Genomic DNA, 7,586 nt, shown 5'->3' with positions numbered 1-7,586 from the left:
CACCCTTTCAATCATGGCCTTGTTCCACCCTTTCTATGAGGGCCTTGTTCCACCCTCTCTATTACACCTTTGGTCACCCTTTCAATGATGGCCTTGTTCCACCCTTTCAACGAGGTCCTTGTTCCACCCTCTCTTTAATAGCCATGATCCACCCTCTCCATTACAGCTTTAGTTCACCCTTTCAATGATGGCCCTGTTCCTCACTTTCTATGAGGGCCTTGTCCCACCCTCTATTACAGCTTTGGTTCACCCTTTCAATGACAGCCTTGTTCCAACTCTCTATTACAGCTTTGTTCACCCTTTCAATGATGGCCTTGTTCTAACTTTTCTATGAGGGCCTTGTTCCCCTCTCGCTATTACATCCTTGTTTCACACACTCTCAATGACGGCCTTGTTCCTTCCTTTCTATGAGGGCCTTGTTCCACCCTCTCTATTACAGTTTTGTTCGCCCTTTCGATGATGACCTTGTTCTACCCTTTCAATGATGGCCTTGTTCCACCCTCTATATTACAGCTTTGTTCACACTTTCAATGATTGCCTTGTTCCACACTTTCTATGAGGGCCTTGTTCCACCCTCTCTATTACAGCTTTGTTCATCCTTTCAGTGAAAGCCTTGTTCCTCTCTGTCTATGAGGGCCTTGTTCCACCCTCTCTATTACAGCCTTGTTCCACCCTCTCTGTGACTGCCTTGTTCCACCCTTTCTATGAGGGCCTTTTTCCATCCTCTGTATTTCAGATTTGTTCACCCTTTCAATGATGGTCTTGGTCCACCCTTTCAAAGAGGGCCTTGTTCCACCCTCTCTATTAAAGCTTTGTTCACTTATTCAATAATGGCATTATTCCACCCTTTCTATGAGGGACTTGTTCCACCCTCTCTATACAGGTTTGTTCACCCTTTCAATGACGGCCTTGTTCCACCCTTTCAATGAGGGCCTTGTTCCACCCTCTCTATTACAGCTTTGTTCACCCTTTCAATGAAAGCCTTGTTCTACCCTTTCTATGAGGGCCTTGTTCCACCCTTTCTATTAGAGCTTTGGTTCACCCTTTCAATGATGGCCTTGTTCCACCCTTTCTATACGGGCCTTGTTGCTCCCTATTTATTACAGCTTTGTTCACCCTTTCACTGACGGCCTTGTTTCACCCTCTCTGTGATGGCCTTGTTCCACCCTTTCTATTAAAGCCTTGTTCCATCCTCTCTGTGATGGCCTTGTTCCACACTTTCTATGAGGACCTTGTACCACCCTCTCTGTTACACCTTTGGTCACCCTTTCAATGACGGCCTTGTTCCACCCTTTCAACGAGGGCCTTGTTCCACCCTCTGTTTGATAGCCATGTTCCAACCTCTCCATTACAGCTTTAGTTCACCCTTTCAATGATGGCCCTGTTCCACACTTTCTATGAGGGCCTTGTTCCACCCTTTACTACAGCTTTGGTTCACCCTTTCAATGACGGCCTTGTTCCTCCCTTTCTATGACGGCCTTGTTCCACCTCTTTATTACAGCTTTGTTCACCCTTTCAATCATGGCCTTGTTCTAACTTTTCTATGAGGGCTTTGTTCTACCCTCTCTATTACAGCTTTGCTCACCCTTTCAATGATGGCCTTGTTCCACCCTTTCTATGAGGGCCTTGTTCCCCTCTCGCTATTACAGCCTTGTTTCACACACTCTCAATGACGGCCTTGTTCCTTCCTTTCTATGAGGGCCTTGTTCCACCCTCTCTATTACAGCTTTGTTCACACTTTCGATGATGGCCTTCTTCTACCCTTTCAATGACGGCCTTGTTCCACCCTCTCTATTACAGCTTTGTTCACTCTTTCAATGATTGCCTTGTTCCACCCTTTCTATGAGGGCTTTGTTCTACCCTCTCTATTACAGCTTTGCTCACACTTTCAATGATGGCCTTGTTCCACCCTTTCTATGAGGGCCTTGTTCTACCCTCTCTATTACAGCTTTGTTCATCCTTTCAGTGACAGCCTTGTTCCTCTATGTCTATTAGGGCCTTGTTCCACACACACTATTACAACCTTGTTCCGCCCTCTCTGTGACGGCCTTGTTCCACTCTTTCTATTAGGGCCTTCTTCCACCCTCTCTATTGCAGTTTTCCTCACCCTTTCAATGATGGCCTTGTTCCACCCTTTCTGTTAGGCACTTGTTCCACCCTCTCGATTACAGCTTTATTCACCCTTTCAATGACGGCCTTGTTCCACCCTTTCTATGAGGGCCTTGTTCCATCCTCTGTATTTCAGATTTGTTCACCCTTTCAATGATTGCCTTGTTCCACCCTTTCTATGAGGGCCTTGTTCTACCCTCTCTATTACAGCTTTGCTCTCCCTTTCAATGATGGCCTTGTTCCACCCTTTCTATGAGGGCCTTGTTCCACCCTCTCTATTACAGACTTGTTTCACCGTCTCAATGACGGCCTTGTTCCATCCTTTCTATAAGGGCCTTGTTCCACCCTCTCTATTACAGCTTTGTTCATCCTTTCAGTTATAGCCTTGTTCATCTCTGCCTATGAGGGCCTTGTTCCCCCCTCTCTATTACAACCTTGTTCCACCCTCTCTGTGATGGCCTTGTTCCACCCTTTCTATGAGGTCCTTCTTCCACCCTCTCTATTACAGCTTTCCTCACCCTTTCAATGATGGCCTTGTTCCACCCTTTCTGTTATGCACTAGTTCCACCCTCTCAATTTCAGCTTTATTCACCCTTTCAATGATGGCCCTGTTCCACCCTTTCTATGAAGGCCTTGCTACACCCTCTCTATTACAGCTTTAGTTCAACCTTTCAATGATGGCCTTGTTCCACCCTTTCTATGAGGTCCTTCTTCCACCCTCTCTATTACAGCTTTCCTCACCCTTTCAATGATGGCCTTGTTCCACCCTTTCTGTTATGCACTTGTTCCACCCTCTCAATTGCAGCTTTATTCACCCTTTCAATGATGGCCCTGTTCCACCCTTTCTATGAAGGCCTTGCTACACCCTCTCTATTACAGCTTTAGTTCAACCTTTCAATGATGGCCTTGTTCCTTCCTTTCTATGAGGGCCTTGTTCCACCCTCTCTATTACAGCTTTGTTCACCCTTTCGATGATGGCCTTCTTCTACCCTTTCAATGACGGCCTTGTTCCACCCTCTCTATTACAGCTTTGTTCACTCTTTCAATGATTGCCTTGTTCCACCCTTTCTATGAGTGCTTTGTTCTACCCTCTCTATTACAGCTTTGCTCACCCTTTCAATGATGGCCTTGTTCCACCCTTTCTATGAGGGCCTTGTTCCACCCTCTCTATTACAGCTTTGTTCATCCTTTCAGTGACAGCCTTGTTCCTCTATGTCTATGAGGGCCTTGTTCCACCCTCTCTATTACAACCTTGAACCGCCCTCTCTGTGACGGCCTTGTTCCACTCTTTCTATTAGGGCCTTCTTCCACCCTCTCTATTACAGTTTTCCTCACCCTTTCAATGATGGCCTTGTTCCACCCTTTCTGTTATGCACTTGTTCCACCCTCTCGATTACAGCTTTATTCACCCTTTCAATGACGGCCTTGTTCCACCCTTTCTATGAGGGCCTTGTTCCATCCTCTGTACTTCAGATTTGTTCACCCTTTCAATGATTGCCTTGTTCCACCCTTTCTATGAGGGCCTTGTTCTACCCTCTCTATTACAGCTTTGCTCACCCTATCAATGATGGCCTTGTTCTACCCTTTCTATGAGGGGCTTGTTCCACCCTCTATGTTACAGCTTTGATTTACCCTCTAAACGAGGGCCATGTTCCACCCTTCCTATGAGGGCCTTGTTCCACCCTCTCTATTACAGCTTTGTTCATCCTTTCAATGATGGCCTTGTTCCACCTTTCTATAAGGGCCTTGTTCCACCCTCTCTATTACAGCTTTGTTCATCCTTTCAGTGACAGCCTTGTTCATCTCTGCCTATGAGGGCCTTGTTCCACCCTCTCTATTACAACCTTGTTCCACCCTCTCTGTGATGGCCTTGTTCCACCCTTTCTATGAGGTCCTTCTTCCACCCTCTCTATTACAGCTTTCCTCACCCTTTCAATGATGGCCTTGTTCCACCCTTTCTGTTATGCACTTGTTCCACCCACTCAATTGCAGCTTTATTCACCCTTTCAATGATGGCCCTGTTCCACCCTTTCTATGAAGGCCTTGCTACACCCTCTCTATTACAGCTTTAGTTCAACCTTTCAATGATGGCCTTGTTCCACCCTTTCTATGAGGACCTTATTCCACCCTCTCTATTACAGCTTTGTTCACCCTTTCAATGATTGCTTGTTCCACCCTTTCTATGAGGGCTTTGTTCTACCCTCTCTATTACAGCTTTGCTCAACCTTTCAATGATGGCCTTGTTCCACCCTTTCTATGAGGGCCTTGTTCCACCATCTCTATTACAGCTTTGTTCATCCTTTCAGTGACAGCCTTGTTCCTCTATGTCTATGAGGGCCTTGTTCCACCGTCTCTATTACAACCTTGTTCCACCCTCTCTGTGACGGCCTTGTTCCACCCTTTCTATGAGGGCCTTCTTCCACCCTCTCTATTACAGTTTTCCTCACCCTTTCAATGATGGCCTTGTTCCAGCCTTTCTGTTATGCACTTTTTCCACCCTCTCGATTACAGCTTTATTCACCCTTTCAATGACGGCCTTATTCCACATTTTCTATGAGGGCCTTGTTCCATCCTCTGTATTTCAGATTTGTTCACCCTTTCAATGATTGCCTTGTTCCACCCTTTCTATGAGGGCCTTGTTCCACCCTCTCTATTACAGCTTTCTTCACCCTTTCAATGATGGCCTTGTTCCACCCTTTCTATGAGGGCCTTGTTCCACCCTCTCTATTACACCTTTGGTCACCCTTTCAATGACGGCCTTGTTCCACTCTCCCTATTAGACCTTTAGTTCACCCTTTCAATTACGGTTTTGTTCCACCCTTTCTATGAGGGCCTTGTTCCACTCTCTCTATTACAGCTTTCTTCACCCTTTCAATGATGGCCTTGTTCCACCCTTTTTATGAGGGCCTTGTTCCAACCTCTCTATTAGAGCTTTGGTTCACCCTTTCAATGACGGCCTTGTTCCTTCCTTTATATGAGGGCCTTGTTCCACCCTCTCTATTACAGCTTTGTTCACCCTTTCGATGATGGCCTTGTTCTACCCTTTCAATGACGGCCTTGTTCCACCCTCTCTATTACAGCTTTGTTCACCCTTTCAATGATTGCCTTGTTCCACCCTTTCTATGAGGGCTTTGTTCTACCCTCTCTTTTACAGCTTTGCTCACCCTTTCAGTGATGGCCTTGTTCCACCCTTTCTATGAGGGCATTGTTCCACCCTCTCTATTACAGCTTTTTTCATTCTTTCAGTGACAGCCTTGTTCCTCTATGTCTATGAGGGCCTTGTTCCACCCTCTCTATTACAACCTTGTTAAACCCTCTCTGTGACAGCCTTGTTCCACCCTTTCTATGAGGGCCTTCTTCCACCCTCTCTATTACAGTTTTCCTCACCCTTTCAATGATGGCCTTGTTCCACCCTTTCTGTTATTCACTTGTTCCACCCTCTCGATTACAGCTTTATTCACCCTTTCAATGACGGCCTTATTCCACCCTTTCTATGAGGGCCTTGTTCCATCCTCTGTATTTCAGATTTGTTCACCCTTTCAATGATTGCCTTGTTCCACCCTTTCTATGAGGGCCTTGTTCCATTCTCTCTATTACAGCTTTGTTCACCCTTTCAATGACGGCCTTGTCCACCTTTTCTATGAGGGCCTTGTTCCATTCTCTCTATTACAACTTTGTTCACCCTTTCAATGACGGCCTTGTCCACCTTTTCTATGAGGGCCTTGTTCCATTCTCTCTATTACAGCTTTCTTCACCATTTCAATGATGGCAGTGTTCCACCCTTTCTATGAGGGCCTTGATCCACCCCCTCTATTACAGCTTTGTTCACACTTTCAATAACGGCATTGTTCCACCTTTTCATGAGGGCCTTGATCCACCCTCTGTTTTACAGCTTTGTTCACCCTTTCAATGACGGCCTTGTTCCACCCTTTCTATGAGGGCCTTGTTCCACCCTCTTTTATAGGTTTGTTCACCCCTTCAATGACGACCTTGTTCCACCCTTTCTGTTATGCCTTTGTTCCACCCTCTCGATTACAGCTTTATTCACCCTTCCAATGACGGCCTTGTTCCACCCTTTCTATGGGGCCTTGTTCCATGCTCTGTATTTCAGATGTATTCACCCTTTCAATGATGGACTTGTTCCACCCTTTCTATGAGGGCCTTGTACCACTCTCTCTGTTACACCTTTGGTCACCCTTTCAATGACAGCCTTGTTCCACCCTTTCTGCGAGGGTCTTGTTCCACCCTCTCTTTGATAGCCATGTTCCAACCTCTCCATTACAGCTTTAGTTCAACCTTTCAATGATGGCCCTGTTCCACACTTTCTATGAGGGCCTTGTTCCACCCTCTACTACAGCTTTGGTTCACCCTTTCAATGACGACCTTGTTCCTCCCTTTCTATGACGGCCTTGTTCCACCTCTCTATTACAGCTTTCTTCAACCTTTCAATCATGGCCTTGTTCTAACTTTTCTATGAGGGCTTTGTTCTACCCTCTCTATTACAGCTTTGCTCACCCTTTCAATGATGGCCTTGTTCCACCCTTTCTATGAGGGCCTTGTTCCCCTCTCGCTATTACAGCCTTGTTTCACACACTCTCAATGACGGCCTTGTTCCTTCCTTTATATGAGGGCCTTGTTCCACCCTCTCTATTACAGCTTTGTTCACCCTTTCGATGATGGCCTTGTTCTAACCTTTCAATGACGGCCTTGTTCCACCCTCTCTATTACAGCTTTTTTCATTCTTTCAGTGACAGCCTTGTTCCTCTATGTCTATGAGGGCCTTGTTCCACCCTCTCTATTACAACCTTGTTCCACCCTCTCTGTGACGGCCTTGTTCCACTCTTTCTATTAGGGCCTTCTTCCACCCTCTCTATTACAGTTTTCCTCACCCTTTCAATGATGGCCTTGTTCCACCCTTTCTGTTATGCACGTGGTCCACCCTCTCGATTACAGCTGTATTCACCCTTTCAATGACGGCCTTGTTCCACCCTTTCTATGAGGGCCTTGTTCCATCCTCTGTATTTCAGATATGTCCACCCTTTCAATGATTGCTTTGTTCCACCCTTTCTATGAGGGCCTTGTTCTACCCTCTCTATTACAGCTTTGCTCACCCTTTCAATGATGGCCTTGTTCCACCCTTTCTATGAGGGCCTTGTTCCACCCTCTCTATTACAGCTTTGTTCATCCTTTCAGTGACAGCCTTGTTACTCTCTGTCTATGAGGGCCTTGTTCCACCCTCTCTATTACAACCTTGTTCCACCCTCTCTGTGATGGCCTTGTTCCACCCTTTCTATGAGGGCCTTCTTCCACCCTCTCTATTACAGCTTTCCTCACCCTTTCAATGATGGCCTTGTTCCACCCTTTCTGTTATGCACTTGTTCCACCCTCTCAATTGCAGCTTTATTAATCCTTTCAATGATGGCCCTGTTCCACCCTTTCTATGAAGGCCTTGCTACACCCTCTCTATTACAGCTTTA

Source organism: Pleurodeles waltl, chromosome 11 (genome assembly GCF_031143425.1).
Source record: "Pleurodeles waltl isolate 20211129_DDA chromosome 11, aPleWal1.hap1.20221129, whole genome shotgun sequence".
NCBI lineage: Eukaryota > Metazoa > Chordata > Amphibia > Caudata > Salamandridae > Pleurodeles > Pleurodeles waltl.
Note: the sequence above shows the minus strand (reverse complement) of the source record.